Source organism: Cyanistes caeruleus, chromosome 9, assembly GCF_971803275.1.
Source record: "Cyanistes caeruleus chromosome 9, bCyaCae1.hap1.1, whole genome shotgun sequence".
Classification (NCBI taxonomy): domain Eukaryota; kingdom Metazoa; phylum Chordata; class Aves; order Passeriformes; family Paridae; genus Cyanistes; species Cyanistes caeruleus.
In genome coordinates this window covers 14,469,941-14,486,318 of record NC_141709.1, presented here as the reverse complement: position 1 = coordinate 14,486,318, position 16,378 = coordinate 14,469,941, and the positions used below count along the sequence as shown (strand labels likewise).

Here is a 16,378-nt window from a genome sequence, read left to right as displayed (position 1 = left end):
TTTGCAGATAAAGAATACAGACGGAAAGACATGTTCCTCAGTCTTTAAAACCAATTTTGTAACAAAAATAAAATATTCAAAGCTTTAAGACAAATTTCGCAGGCACACTTCCCACAATGAACAACTTCAGTTCCTCTTGATGTCTGTTTTCTTCTTTACTTGCAAGCACTCAGATCTAGTTTTGGAAAAAAAAAGGGGGGAAAAGCACCAAACCCACTCAGCAGATGACATAGAAACTGTCCCCATGAATAAAATGAACCAAACGCGTAAGATTGTTTTCAGATGAACCCAGCAACCTGTGTTTATTATGAAAGTGTCACACTTACACAATTGAGAGTTAAGCTATAAATTATCACACACTTGGTGCTCTAAAAACCAACCTAGACAGCAGATTCTGATACCCAGAGTTGCATTCCCCCTCTCAACTCGCCCCTGCTTGGCTCTGGTGGGCATTGGCACTCCTCCAGCCCTGTGCTTGCAGCTCTCTGCAGCCCAGTGCTGCAGGAGCAGCTTGCAAGCCTTCTTCATCCCTGCCTAACATTTCAAGTGAGAGATAATAACTCTCAAGAGCCCCTGGACTTTAATTTTTTTTTTCAGACTTCATTTATAACATGAATTTTTTCTGCAGGTTCTCGTAAAAATCTACTGAGGATTTTTATGTAATAAAAGAAATAAAACAAAAAATTACAACTTTCCCTAATCCTCAATCCTGAAAATTCCTCCTAAACAGTATCCTTAATGAGTTATTTAGGTGTGTACCTGTAAACAAATGCATGATATTTACAGATCAAGGAACTCAGAAGTCAAGATTTTTAGAGATATTCTCTCGGCAGTACTGACACAGTGTCCTGGTTTAGCTAGAATGAAAACCCTACCTGTCCCTTAAATTTGGTCCTAATAGAAGTGGACCTATTCAAATAGGCTGCAGAAAATTGGAAGCAGCTTGGGAAGATGAGATTCCTCTGATGAATGTCACAATACAGTTCTGTACATGGTGGAGGAAATTGTTTAAAGTGCTTTCCATCTATTTGTAATTTCTTGCTCCTTCCGTGAAGTTTGGGATGTATTTTTGCCTATCATCCTTTGCTTGAGATCTGTGTTCACCCCAGCCCAGAATAACTCCATAATATGTCATTTTGGATCATGTACTTATCATACCGTAAAGATCCTCGGAATCAAATTCCCACAAAAAATGTCATCCAAACCCTTGTGTATTGTTTAGGTTGACACAGGCTATTTAAATGGTAATAGTTGCAAATGCTGGCTTGTGGTATTTCTCCTGAATATGCTATCACTGCCTCTCTCTGAAACCACCACCACCACCAGCTATCTCAAGCTGAAGGTTAAACAAAAACTCTAAGCATCTTTAAATTGGAGTAACCAATATGATCAAAGCTTGACAGTTTCATAAATGTCAACATAACTGCAAAACAGAGCTTGAAACTTCTAAATAAAGCCAGGTCCCCATCTTTTTCTATTTAGGGATCTTAAATGCTGCTTGACCAGGCTTAGAGTGTTAAAAATTAATAAAGTATTGATTAACTGGAAAAAAACCAAAAAAAACAGAGAGAAATTATGGGTTTAGGTAGACCAGGTGGACCTTAAAAAGAATATTGTTGAAATGAATTCCATCTATTTAACCCAAAACATTTTATATCATTTAGTTCTTAAACCAGATTTTGGAGCAATACAATAATGCAAAGGATAGACAAAACTGATAGGTTTTCACTCTTCCTGTTGATACTGAATTAAAAAAAAAACAACTTCATTATTCCTCTCTATATACAAATTTATTTGCAAACAGCTGTAGCCCTTCCTATATTCACTAAAAACGATTGAGAGGAAAGCTATGTCATAAACCTTTCACTGAAGTGCCCTCATGTTTATATCTCAATGGAATGAAAACACCTCTAGAGACAGAAAAATCATTGACAGATTATGACCCACCCCACTGGAAAACTGATTTACCAAAGTGGCTCAAAGAGAAACTTCACCTGCTACCTGCAGCAGTTATAAATCTCAGTGATTCCATCCCATACACACCGAAAGGCTGGCTGTATTTAGTTTTCAGAATTCGTATTACTGGAGTCTATGTTTATAGGCCTCACATGCCCAGCTTCAATAAGAAAGAGACATATACATAAACAGGAGTCTAAGGAACTTAAGAGTCAAGGGGCAAAGGGATTATGAAAAGCAAACTGCCAAGGGCCTTACTTGAATTTCTGAAAACCATCAGCCTGTGGCCGTGCAAATGCCGCTCTTGCCAACGCCAAGTGCTCATCGCCTCAGGCACGGAGCTTGCACACCTCTTGCAAGTTTGCAGCCATCACCTGGCTCTGCCTGCCAGTGATTTACTCATGGATGTTGGTCCAGCTTCACACTTGATCACAGAATTTGTTATGAAAACAATTGCCAGCTTTTAAGCAGTACTTAAAAGTTACAGGTATGCAACACCTGGAACCATCTCATTTATGAGCACTTTTGGTGGTTGCTGTAATCTGTGTCACAGGGCAACTACTCCTCCATTAACAAATTAAAAAAAAATATGTACTTTAAATAGACTGACTAATACAGATCAGAAATCACATCAACTTTTACAGATTTCTTCTCAAATCCTCCTGGGTCAAGCCAGCATAACTCTACTGATTCAGACAAGTACACTATTCTGTATCAGCTGAGAGACCAGACACATCTGCTCACATTCTGCTTCATGGTCAGATATGATTAAATTCCTCATAACAACTGTGGCATTCAATACTTCTATATCTACTTATTATAAAGCATCCATGTATCATTAGTATCATTGATATTAAATGGCATTTAATGTTCCTATTTCATCAGAGTTACAGATTTATTTGAAGCAACCACCTGAGGAATTAAGATTTAGCACCTTGAACTGCCAGTAGCTAAAAAAAATTTCTAATAAAGTGGAGCACATAACTAAAGCATTACAAGAAGGTGTCAAAACTATATTTCTGTTTATACTGAGGCTTGAACACTGGCTGACATACATATACACAGAAATGCCTCCTTCCAGCCAAAAATGGCAGCAATTCTAAGATCCTCTACAAATTATAAAAGAGATTCCCCATAAACTCAAAAATTTTGGTTTTCTTTCCAAGAAATGAGTTAGATTCCATGTTCTCAGATATGGCTTACATGGCTCCCAAAACTTGCTGCTAGTACCTGTATACAGCAAGGAGACAATCTCCCTTTATGAATAGTCTCTGATGATAAATATGAAACCATTGCAGCTCCAAAATTTTTATTTTCTATTACCCCACTAATCAAAAACCACATCAGTGGAGATCTGCTTTGCATGTAGCCTTGTAATATTCAGTCAGACTCTCAAACAAGTACTGTAACCCAGCTGTAGTTAAACAAAGATGTTAAGCCTCCAAGAGCATTGCTTTATATCTTAAAATTTGACAAACAGCATGCAGATTCTTAACCTGTGTCCTACAGGATATAAAGACAATGCATACAGAGTCAGTTCAAACATTTAACAAGACAAATGAGATCAAAACAGATTTTGCTGCTATGCTGCAAAATGAAAACACATGGGTATTCATCTTTGACTGCATGTCTCTCTCACCACAGGGTGTAACTTTAATCTCCCATAAAATGCTTTAGCATTTACTTTTTTCCCTGACAATCAGTTCCATAAAGTCGCTCCACCTTTCTTGTTCACCAGATGTTCGTGTAACAAAGACAGTGCTTCTTGTTTAGGTATGTGATAATCACCTTTCTTGCTGGTCAGTTTTCTGATGCCTTCTATCCAAGTTTGCACACCACATGTCTCATTACTAATATGACCTGCGAGAGCTGTGGGGCTTGAGTTTTTTCCTCAAAATTTTTTTTTTTTTAATTTCTGCATTTGACAAAGGTAAGAATGTCTGCAGAGTAATACAGGCCACATACCTGACACACCTCTATTTTGATCCAGCATCTTCCACACAATCCACAGCAGAATAAAGCCTGTGTCAGTCATTTAGAACAATTCGACTTTCCCCCTCTTAATGGTCTTAATCTCCTTCCTATGCTGTGAATCCCAGATGAACAGTTATATTGGGTCTGGCTGAGCTGGAGTTCATTTTCCCCAAGCAGCCCTCACAGTGCTGTGCTTTGCATCAGGAGCTGGAAAGGTGTTGAAAACACCCCAGAGTTTTGTCTGCTGCTGAGCAGGGCTGGCACAGCATCAGCGCTGTCTCTCAACACTCCAGCCTGAGGCAGTAGGATGGGAGTTGGCAAGATCATGGGAGGGGACACTGGTAGGACACTGGACCCACACTGACCAGCAGGATTTTCCAGACCATATATCATCAGCTCAGACACAAAAGCTAAAAGGAGCTGGAAGCCAGTGTTCATTCTTTTTTTACAACATTTCCCTTCTGGAACCATGCCCTGAGAGCTGTAGCCCTGCTTCCTGGGAACTGTCCAGACAACACACGCTAACGGGAAGCAGAAAATTAAATCTTTGGGGTTTTGTTTTCTTTGCTTGTGTGCACATAACCTTTTGCTTTAGTAAACTGCCTTATCTCAGCCTATGAGTTGTCTCCCATCAAATTTTCTCTCCTCTGTCCAGCTGAGCAGGAGTGATAGAGCAGCTTGGTCAGGGCCCAGCAGCCAGCCAAGGTGAGCCCACCGCAGCCCTTTCTCATGCCCGGTGTGGGTGAGACCACGGCAGTTTCACATTAATCATGCTGTAGTTATAGCAGTTATTGGGTAGCCAGTTCCTGTGCAGGAAGGGAGCTGGCAGCTGAGCATCTTGTCTCCTTATTTCCCTTAAGTTTGGGAACAGGCTAACACAACCAGTGACTCTGCTTTAACCTGGCACTGATGGCCTTGCTTTGCTGGGACAGTTGTTCATTTAAGGAAGATCTTGTGAACTTCCCAGGAAAGCAGACCACTGCAGATGAAGGTATCCAGTACCTGAGAGATTTAGCAGTGCTGGAAGTCATCTATAATGACATCTAAGAAAAAAGTTAGTGTAGAAAACTTAACAATGTATTGGAGAAAGGTTCTTCAGCTCCCTCAGTTTGTATCACAGAGCGCTGTGGTCAGTGGTGATGTAGCGAACATGAGAGAGCTCTTCCCAGCATTGTCACTGGATATGAGTAAATGGAAGTGTAAAATGCATGAAGGCACAAAAGGGTAATCCTTTTAGGCTTAAAAAGACATTTCCTACAGGACTTGTACAGAGAAATTGATATGTTAAGGTAACTCTTGAAAATACTGGAAGGAAAGTACACCAATCAAAGTTTAAGTAAAGGACTCAGTATATGAATTAAAACATTTGTCTTGCCAAAAGAAATGTCATCAGATGGCCTTTCATTTAAAAAACAAATAAATCAGAAATTAAAACATGCCTTTTGGGGTTTTTTTGTAGTTTCATACTAACACCTCAATATTTCTGATCTCATTCATGACATAGTAGAATATATGAATGTAACATGATAAGCTTTAAAACTGCTGACATAAAATTCAAAATCCATTTTACACTTCTGAACCAAATAACTTTGGAAGAAGAGTGTGTTTGCTGGGTGAATTTCAATGACTTCTTCCAATTTTAATACAACTGCATTACAATTACCATATTTGCAAAACAAAGAGCACAAACCAGAAAAGCATAAAAAGAAATGGATGATGACATTTGCATTTGCAGAGTACATTCAATGTAAGCTTGATTTTTTTTCTACTCAGCATCACAAATGTGTTTTGAAACCTCAGTGTAGTAAGCATTATGCGTTCATTTGAGTTTCATTTGCATTTAATTTGCCTTCAATGGCTGGATAGGATATTAATTTTGAAGGCTTATAATAATTTCTTATGAAATAATACTATGATCTAGACATGAAAAATCTACATACTTTTACATTTTTCACACAACACTATCTTGCTTTTATTACATGCCTAAAAGTAGAAATTCTTAGGACAAAATAATTTCATTTTTTGAAAAAGCATGCTCTATTTTTCAGAATTTACCTTGACACTGGTTTTAATGTAGAAGATCACAGAAAACTTTCAATTAGTGTTTTTTTAATACATATTACTAATATTTAATTCTAGGTCTTGTTTGATGCTGGGAGTCTTCAAAGTCCTCCAGGTGTCTAAGGCACATCAGGTATTGAGAAACCTTCACCTGAATCTTAGTGATTAGAAAAATAAACCTTAAGAAACTTTATTATCCCATGACAACCTTTACTAGGGTTATGATATCAGGTTCTGGAGGGAAGAAAGAACAGTCACTAGTCATACAGCAGCACTGATTTGATGGCTGACTCAACAGAGAGTCCTTAACTGCAAGACTTGTCCATTTTAATAACCAAGAAAGACGTAATAAATGGAAGAAATTAATTTTAGTAGACTTGAAGGTGGGACAGAAATGGATACACAGAAATCAAAGATTATTCCAAGAATTAATGCTACTGTAAAGTTTGCTGTGAGAAAAACTGGGACCTTATTCTACAGAGAAGAATTCAGTACAAACAGTGCTGTGTGAACCTTTGACCAAAGCCTTACAGAAATAGATCTTCAGACTTTGACAGCAAGCACAGTGATCCTAATTTTTGTCACTAAATTTGATTTCCTTTTATTTATATTTTTTTAAACTTACCTTTTCCACCATAATGGAAATGGCACCAGACCAGAAATAGAAGCAGTGGGGAGAAACCTAAGTTAGATGAAACATATTTTTTTTGCAACCAATCTGGAAAACTTTAAGTTGCTCAGATATCACAGAGATAAATAATAGGAAAATAAAGAAGTATTTAGCTACGTTAGGTTTAACAAAACTAGAAATAAAATAGGGTTGTACAGGTAAAATGAGCAAATGAGGAAGGGAGACCACATAGTATAGTACATATCAGGAGTTTACAGACATGTAGAGAAATATTTAGTCAGAATGGCAGAGAAAGCAAAATTATCCTACTGTAATCAGGAAAAAAATGATCTCAAAGACGTGGTTGAAAAGCTCCTTGCTCATGTCCCATGAGTGGTCCCCCCCAATAAGTGGAGAAATCTTCACATTCAAACTCCTATGAAGCTCTTATTCCAAACACAGAAAACACATAAAAATCCCAAGATCTTCCATCCAGTTTAAATGGGGGTCAAGCATCTCTTTCTATATTTGCAAACCCTTTAAGAACTTTTTAAAGCAAGTATTTAATGGATTACTGTGGGATGGAATTCTTGTAGAGACTGCATTGGGAGTCTGCCCAGATATATGGTAATGAATTAATTAGGGACTTCCTTTTGGGAGAAATTGAAGAATTTAATCATGTATGTAAAGCTGCAAGTGTTCCTGAAGAATCAACACTCTGGATCCTCTGTCATCATGCCTACTGCACCAGTGCTAGCTCTTCATGAAGAAAAAGAAACAGAGCTGTTATTCATGCTGGTCACAATTTAAATTATTGGCACTGGGAGTCACGTTCAGTTAAGAGATTTGTGGTTTCACAAATTTCAACAGTTAAGAGAGAAAAATTAGTTCATGTCATTTAGGTATCAAAGGAGGCTGGCAAACAGCTGGCTGAATTGAATGGATCATTCGATTCAGTTTTTAGGGTCAGCAATAGATAAAAGTTTAGTGTACTCAGAAAACATTCAGGCACAAAACAGTACCTACCTTTGATAGAAAATTCATCAGTATGGGAGATCTGGCTATGGATTCATTAAAAGGAAATTCTAAATTTTTTGCCATCTGTTAGCAATGGGTGAGGAATATTTACAGAAGCCATTTCTGACAGGTCTACAATTTATAACTATACAGCATCATTTCACTTAAACCTCTCTACACAAAAATAATTGATTCCAAAACACTTTTGCTCCTTTTTTTTTTTTTTTTTTGAGAGAGAATTCATTATTTCTTGAACACCACTTGAAAGATGTGGGAAGGAAATCCTACATAATTTTAAGGGGCTGCCATTAAGAGTGGGAATGATTGCATTCATAAAGTTGTTCTGATCCTACACCTGACTTCAGTGTCGCTCCTTTGTAAGTTCAGAGATCCACCCACGCTACCATACACCCACCGAGTTGTAAAACTCACAGCTTATGTAACTTCCTCATTCAAGGCCTAATGAATGTTGGCAGTTTTTATTCCCAAGTGCACTTTTTATTTTCCTGTTTAAAATTCAATTCCTATGAGAAATAGAACTGTATATTATCAGACTGTTCTAGACAGAATATGTAGCACCTTCGCAGATGAGTGGAATAACACACAAAACCAGACAGAACTTGGAAAATCCATCTGCATCTCTCTTTTTGTATTCAGCATTAAAATAAAATTATCCACTCTCAACATTACAGAAAGTTAGACTTAAAAAAACTGCTTCAAAATCCAAAGTCAGGTCAGTCAGGTCTTAACCACAGAAAGATCATACAGGCATTCCTTTTTATATACATAGCGTGGTCACATATGAGTGCAAAGAGCCCATTCAATAGCTCACTGCAGAGACAACTCCTCCACACATTTCCAGGCACTGGGATTACCTGGTGGTAGATGTGCAGAATCAACCACAGACACCTACTCAGCCTCCCACCCATTCCGAGTGAATTCCTCATCCCAATGAATCACATACAGCCTTGAACTGTCTGCTTTATTCCTGTGACAGAATGTGTAATAAGAAAATTCACATTAACATTCCAGCTTTCTTACACTAACAACTTTATTTGAATAAAATACTTTTGAACAATTAATAAGTAAAATTAATAAGACTAGAATAAATTGAATAATCACAGGATAAAACCTCAAGCATTATTGCTCACTGATCAAACACTTTATAAAGCATTATTACACACTCACAATCTAGAGGTTATATATTAACCCCTGTGTTTTGCTTGTAGACAAAGATTCACAAGAACAAATGCTGACAAGACTGGCTGTGAGATGACTGTGTTGAGTAGGGTTACTCAGAACTGTGATCCCCTTTGTTACCTCTTCAGACTGGGTTTTGCTTTTTTGTTTTAATGTGATTTTGTTTTACTGTGAGATGTTGGAACATTTGGTAAAATCTGAAGCATGACAAAATTTGAGAACTAGAGAAAATCATCAAACTCATGCATCTTTTGAAGATTTCAGTGCCTAAAAGTCTTATTTTATCATTCAAGCTACTTTTCCAAATATATCTGGATTTCTACAGCTGCTCTACCCGTGAAGTTTGTTTACAACAATGGTACAGCTCATTGTTAAAAAAATATAAATTAGTCCCTACAGATGTTTATGTTAAACTATTATTCATGTCAATAAGTCAAATGTTCCAGGTTAAATTCCATTGTAGTAGTAAGTTACCTTTATTGATCTGTAACCAGGGATAGTCGGATATCCTTTAGTCTGACAATCAGCACCAACAATATCACTACCCTGAAATATAGGCCTATGATTCACTTGGGATAAACACAATATCTTAGCCAACCACACTGCTCGAGCTGCTGCCACACAAGTTGCACCAACACAGTCCCTCCTGTGAGCTGTCCACTGACAGCTGAAATCCCAAAGCGGCCAGATGGGAATTCCTCAGGTAAAGATAAAAACAGCAAACTTCCCAGGCAACAGCTTTTGCCCAAAAATATTCAGAGAGATTTTAAAAATCTTTAGACACAGAATAGAGATGAAATTTCCATTGTACTAAACTTTTGCTAAAATACAACCATTTCTTTGGATGCAAGATAGGGAGTCACTTTTGAAAAATCTGTTTTTGCTGGCAGGTGGGAATAAAGTTGAGTGGGAAGGCATGACTTTTTGAAGAAAAGAAATTCAGAAGCTTCCTATCTCTTTCACTGAAAAAGTCGTCAATACCCATTACCATCTGGCATGGCAGAAATTCATATTTCCTCAAACTGTGTTGTGATCATGTGAAGTAAATAATTTTGAAACCTGAGTGGTGTAAGACTGCTCTGATAAAGAACATTTAAGGGATTTCAGAGGGAAAGAAACCATTGCCATGATATAATAAATGATGCAATTGCTATAAATTCTGTTTAACAACTACAAAAGAATCCAACTAAGATCAAGGGTTAGACAGAAGACTATTTACATAAATTAATAGTAACTGTATTCATGGATACAGCTAAAAATACTATTTATACGCAAACTGTATGAATGCTAAAGCGTGTGTAGGGCTGAGAACTGCCTGTCTTTTATATATTAAAAAAAAATAAAAATAACCAGTGCAAGGTAATAAAGAACAAAATTAACAGATGCTACTAGCCTATGTTTGGAATATTTTTTAGCTTGACATAAATGAGAGGAGAAAATCTGGAATAGAAAATTAAACACCAGGTTTTTCATCCCCTGGCACTAATGGAGAAGAGGCAAAAATGGAAGAAAAAGTCTAACTTCTAATTTCTGAAAAGATTCTGGGAAAAGAATGGAAGATCTTATCCATTATTTCTGTTGTATCCAGGAACAGGCAGAGTCTTGCAGCACAGACTTGCTCTTCAAAACTCATCTCTTTTGTTTTGTGATTGCAAATATTACAGGAAGGATATAGCACACTACATGTTGCTTCGGAGAAGTTTTGCAGCCATGAATTTAGACAATCTTTACTTTTACTATGCAAAACACACTGGTGCAACATTGGTAGAACCCAGCATATTTAAATCCGTTTGTGGAGTGGTTTGGATGGGATAGAAGTTTTGAATACATGAGTCAAATATTGATACAAATTGGTTTTCCAAGATTATGTTTTGGGAGGTAGCTGATGTATAACACTCCTGAAAATTAAATGGGCTATGGCAGGTATGTTAAATTCTGCTTAGATAGTGTTCAGTGGGAAAGACCCTCCTTCATAATTTAATTTACCACTCTGTCACATTTTAATGCAAGAAATAGGGCCTTCACTCACAGGATTTCCCCAGTTTTTAACTGCAGGGGACCAGTAGGTCCTAGTTTTTGCTTTTTTGATTAAGATTTCCCTTACCTTAAGAAAAAAAATTAAATAGTAAAAGAAAAAAACCCACAGAAGAAAATACATATACACTCCTGTTTAAAACAAACAAACAAAATAACAAAAAATAAATAGCTCCTGTAACCTTTATATTTTAATAGAATATAACATAACTAACACTGAGACCAACATCTTGCAATTCAAGTGCTTCTGCACTTTATGTGCATTTTTTGTAATGTGTGTATATTGGAAATGCATTCTTTAGTCTTATTAGTGATTCTTTTTAAGTGACAAACACTATTTTATGCTATTGTAGGCTAATCTAAGCTAATTTTCTGTGGATTATTCCTAATTTTCTATGGACTGTCTCTAAGACCTAACCTGAGCAACACCTTTCTCATCTAGAATCACAAGGCTGTCTACAGCTGCTTTCTTGTGTGTGCAAATGGAATTATTATAGTAAAAGGAGATTAGTAGGTATCTCAAATATGTATTTTCTTTTAAAAATATCCTTCAAGTCATTCACATTTCACGATTTTATAGCAATGTTTTACCTGAGAGTCCCTTTTAGGAAACACTAATAACCAAGAAATTAATTTCTAAATAGGAAAAAAAGCCTGTTTTTTTTTAAAAAACCCTGTAATTATTATTCTCTTAACAAGGAAATATTAAATCAATTTTCTGTCAGACATTTTTAATAAAAACCTAATGACAATGAAATATCTCCCTCCAATGAGTCAAGAAGCCTCTAGTATGCAAATAATCTTAAGAAGATGATACTAGTAGAGCTGGTGAGATTAACTGCAGTACTTAAATGGCTGTCTATTAGCTCTAAACTAATGAACAGGTTAAAATGTATAATTGCTCAAGCTATCTGTAATATTTGCTACAATTATTAGCTAAGTCACAGCACTTTCCAACCTTGCCATGAAAAATGATTGTTGCAGGATCTCCAAGACTCCAGTGTAAGCCTGTCTCTTGATTTCATTTTTCTTACCTTCTCTGCTCCCATAATTGCAGATTACACTGAGAGACAGCACTGTAGCTTTACTTGGTCACAAAACACAGCACATCTTTACAACAGCAAATGACAGACAGTTTGTGCAACTAATGGGATCTGTGTAGCCAGACTTGAAATTATCTGATCAACTTTGTAAACTAAAACACTGTTTAGAGGCCATTACCCTCTATTACTTTGAGAATTTTCATCTCCAGGGGGCTATCCTTTCATGGTTTTGCTCAAAAATATAATGTCTGCTGAAATTAATTTAATGAGCACAGCAATGTGAATCCTGTCAATTTGGAAATACTTTGAGTCTATTACCAAAATACCTATTTAATTACTGAACGAATTACTTTACAGTTATACAAACCACTGCAAAATGATGTTTTAGACTTCTATGAAAATTTGCTTCAACTGTCTTTGTCCTTTCCTGTAGATCTTAATATTTTTTCAGAGATATTGTAATATTTAGACATGCACCATAATGGTTAAGCCATTGCAGTTTTGTCACAAGCAAAATTTTCCCTTCTGTTCTAAATCTGAACATTTCAGAGGTTCTGAACCTGATGTGATCAGCCAAGTGAGAAAGGGACATCTTAAGGGCATACAAAATTGACAGCTGCTTAGACACAATTAAGTGCCTATATCTTTTGGATGAATGGTCAGTCCAACCACTGTAAAATTTTCTAGATCCAATTCACAGCCATTAATAAAATATTATGAGCATTGCATATGCACAATCTATTAATTTTAATATAGCAGTTGTTTTGGATATTTACCATGTCTTATGTGAGATATTTTATTGTCCCAAATGCAAATATCCATCCAGATTCCAGCATTAATGGACTGGATACAAAACACCAAACCCTTGGCAGCAAATGATGACAGAGTTAAAAAATGTCCTTGAGGAACAAAATACTTTGCCTCAAGTTTGAAGACCAAAAGTCTAGAAGTGTATGACCTAGATTTTTACAGCTACTGGTCATTTTTGACTCTTCAGTAACTGCACACTTGACTCCAAGCAGCCTGATTTTCACATACTACATTATGTTTCACTATTTGCAATGCAAACTCTTCGACCAGGTAGCAAATTCAAGATCCCAGAATGAGGGCACTCAGTTGCACTAATTCCTTTCTAATATACTGGTTGGATGGTGAACACCAGATAAAATCAAATCTATTTAGAGATGTTATTTTTTTCTTTAAATTGACAAATTGCAGCCATGCAATGCAAAAGGAAAACAAACCCAGCAGCTCTCTAAGAATTGTTGAATTATTTTGATCAGCCCACTTAACACATATTAAAAAATAAAAATGTCATCACTTCAAACAGACAGAAACAGCTTGTCTTTTCTCTGGTTGTAATTATCGGTCTGGTCGATCTAATTCTGACATCAATTTCACAAGTGATCCTCTGCTCAAGGTTTACCAACAAAAATAACTTGGGCATGAAAATTAAAGGCTGGTTTGCCCAGCCAGTACTGTATTTCCTACTCCTACTTGATATATATAAACTGTACTTGAAATTTCATCTTGAACAATGATCACTTAATTAAATAACATACAGGTGTTTTAAGTTGTTCTGCTTTTCTGGAATTTGATGAAAAGGGGTGTAACAGGTTGACAAGCACTTGAACTTAAAAGAGAACATATCTTTGATGTCAAGTGTGTCTAAAGGATTCTCAAGTAAGAGTAATATGAAAATGTGCTCACCACCACTCAATCTATTCCCAACAGTTACCTGCTGGTCTAAGTGCCCCTGCACCATTATAAAAACCTGTCAAGCATTCAAAATCAATTACACACAGGATGTCAAATGCTGCCACGCCAGCTGTTCTTTCGGTGCCCGGCAGCTCTCGCTGCCCATTTCCAGTTAAAAACACATCGAGCTACACTGTTGTTTTTCTCAGCTGTGATTCACTGCAGTACAGAATCTGACCTCTACATACCTTAATACCTTCATACTCAAAGGTCAATATTTATACACAATTGTATTCTTAATGTTTGCATAATTAGAGGTATAATGAAAAATTAAAGATATTTCAGGACATATTAACATCAAGCTACAATTTTAAGGGGAAACCATTAAGTACTTAAGTTGTTCATGTGTGTTGCCTTTTTCAGTGATTGTATATGACACTAAAATGGACAGGCAGATTTCAAATATATCTCCTGTTGTCTCTTCTACACAGCACATGGACTTTAAAGCATTTATTTACCATGACACAAAGTAGGAATGAATAGCTCAATTATTGAAAGATGTGAGTCCAGGAAGAATGGCTTCACTCGGCTACAGAAGCAGCCCTCCCAACCCTATGAGTCACATATTACTCCCAGTGCTAAAAACTGTTTCATATCCACAAACCTGGAGGGACAAGATGCCCACCATATTGATAACTATATTTGATGTGAGTAACACTGAACTATATAATAAAACATCCCATCACTAAGCCCCACTTCTCACTTTGTGATAACTTATTTTCATTTTACTGTTGCTTGTTGAGATCCATATGAATTTTGACATTATCTTTAGTGGAGGAACTTCTCTTTGTGCCATAAAGATTTAATTCTTTCTGAGAAGTAAGTTTTTTTCCCCAGGCAAAGCTTTCCAATGGTTTGCAGAACTCATAGATGTTCTATAGCCTTTCATTGAAACCAAAACTATACTGGAAACATTTTGTTTTCAGACCAAAAGTTTTAAAAATCTTTTGAAAGTTTTTGAAGAAAAATCAAGGCTTCTGAATTGAGAGCATCTGTTCTGACACAATTCTATTGCAAGAAAATATTCAAAATACTTTATTTTCAGTCCAGTGTGAAAAAAAGATCAAACTAAAGCTGTTGTGTGGAAGAACTGACATACCCCAAAAAAGCTGAAAAAAGTTTACTGATAGTGTCAGGGACACTTTGTAATAAAAGTGCCAGAGGAATTAAACACAAGTTATTTGTCAAAAGCATTCGTATACACACTTACTGTGTACTCTGTCTTTGCTGGAGACAACACAAAATACCCCTTTCAAAATGCTATGCTAAGGGAGCCAAGAGCAAAGCCCACTGTGCCATTTCAAAGGTAACTCTAGTGACAACTGCATTCTTCTAGCATTCATCAGATTCACACTTGCTTTGCAAAACCTCTATAAAATAACCCTTAGTATATTTTAAAAGACCCCAGCCCTCCCACATAGCTGCTTTTGCTGTTCCCTGTGAAGCTGGGTCCCTTGTCAGCAGCCATATGTAGCTGTGAAATGGAGGTTAAGTCATACAGCACAGTGAGGCCCCAGCGTTTAGAAGAGTGCAGCTCCACATGTGCTAACGAGCACTGTGGTGACATTCTGTCTCTGATACACACCATGCATCACAGCTATGGAAAGCTCTAGACATATTTTGCTCTGGTTTTAAATCAGAAGAAAGAGTACCAAATGTTTGGGGGTTTTTATCATGGAATAATCATGTCTTGCTGAATATACATAACTACCAATAACACTGAAAGATGAGGGCAGTCCTCAAAAAGATCAGTGCTTTCTTACACACATCCATTTTAAACAAATGCTAAACTTAATGTCCATGTTTAAAATGCAAAGGATGCTCTCTAGAATAGTGTAGTCAATGTTGTGCAATATTAATACTTGTATTTTGAAACAAGAAAGGAAAATAAACTCCCAATTTACCTTTACAATTAGTCACTTGTTAGAGCCTTCTCAAAACTTTTGTCTCAAGCACTGAAAATAAATAAATAAAGCCCTCTTACAAAGCCCTCAGAAAAGTATCTATTTAACAAGTAACCACTTTACCTGTTTCCACAGTCTCGCCCGAGACTAAATAGAATCCAAGATTTTGTTCTTCACTGTCCAATGAAGTTCTCCAGTGCTACAAAAAAAGGGAGTCTTCATTAAATGTACTACTACTATTAATAATAGTTTGAGTGTTAACAACAGCAGATGAGTCACACAAATACACTTTAACAAATGAAACAGGGCAATTCACTTTCTCTTCAAAACAATTTGACATTGCTATAATAAATTGATTGTCTCTCAAATGAACATATATAATAGTTTCCAAGGTTACAGAAGGCTGCAGTCCTGAATAGGTTTTGTGTTCATTTTAATGTACTGAAAACTTTGCACTTGTGGTTCAGAACAATGGTACTAACATGGTGATGACCTATTGCATAGAGCTGTCCATGCTGTCTATATTGAATTGTTTGTGAATGACAAAGGATGAAGTGATCTTGTTGGATAGCCTGAATAAATTACTGGACTCAGTACTGTTCACATGATCATCTTTAGAAACTTGTCAATGGAAAGTTGTGATGCTAATTTGTTTGAAAGTAGAATGATTTTGATAGTTTTGAAATGTTTCTTCATGCTTGGATGCCCATGTATATGCCTGCAATGCCCATCTGAAGAGTGTATTGTGGGACCAATAACAGAAAAAAAAAATAAATGTTTGTTTTGAGAAAATGTCCCTTTAGTGACCCCACCAATTTAGA

General features: G+C 36.5%; 1 long non-coding RNA gene across 1 annotated transcript in view; it reads right to left on the bottom strand.

The window, feature by feature from the left end:
* LOC147651620 (uncharacterized) overlaps window positions 1–15,756 on the bottom strand; it is a 37,601-nt gene extending 21,845 nt beyond the window's left edge. Inside the window, exon 1 of the long non-coding RNA XR_015273753.1 lies at window positions 15,681–15,756. This is a non-coding gene — a long non-coding RNA (uncharacterized LOC147651620). The remainder of the gene's footprint in view (window positions 1–15,680) is intronic.
* Between the last annotated feature and the right edge of the window lie 622 nt (window positions 15,757–16,378).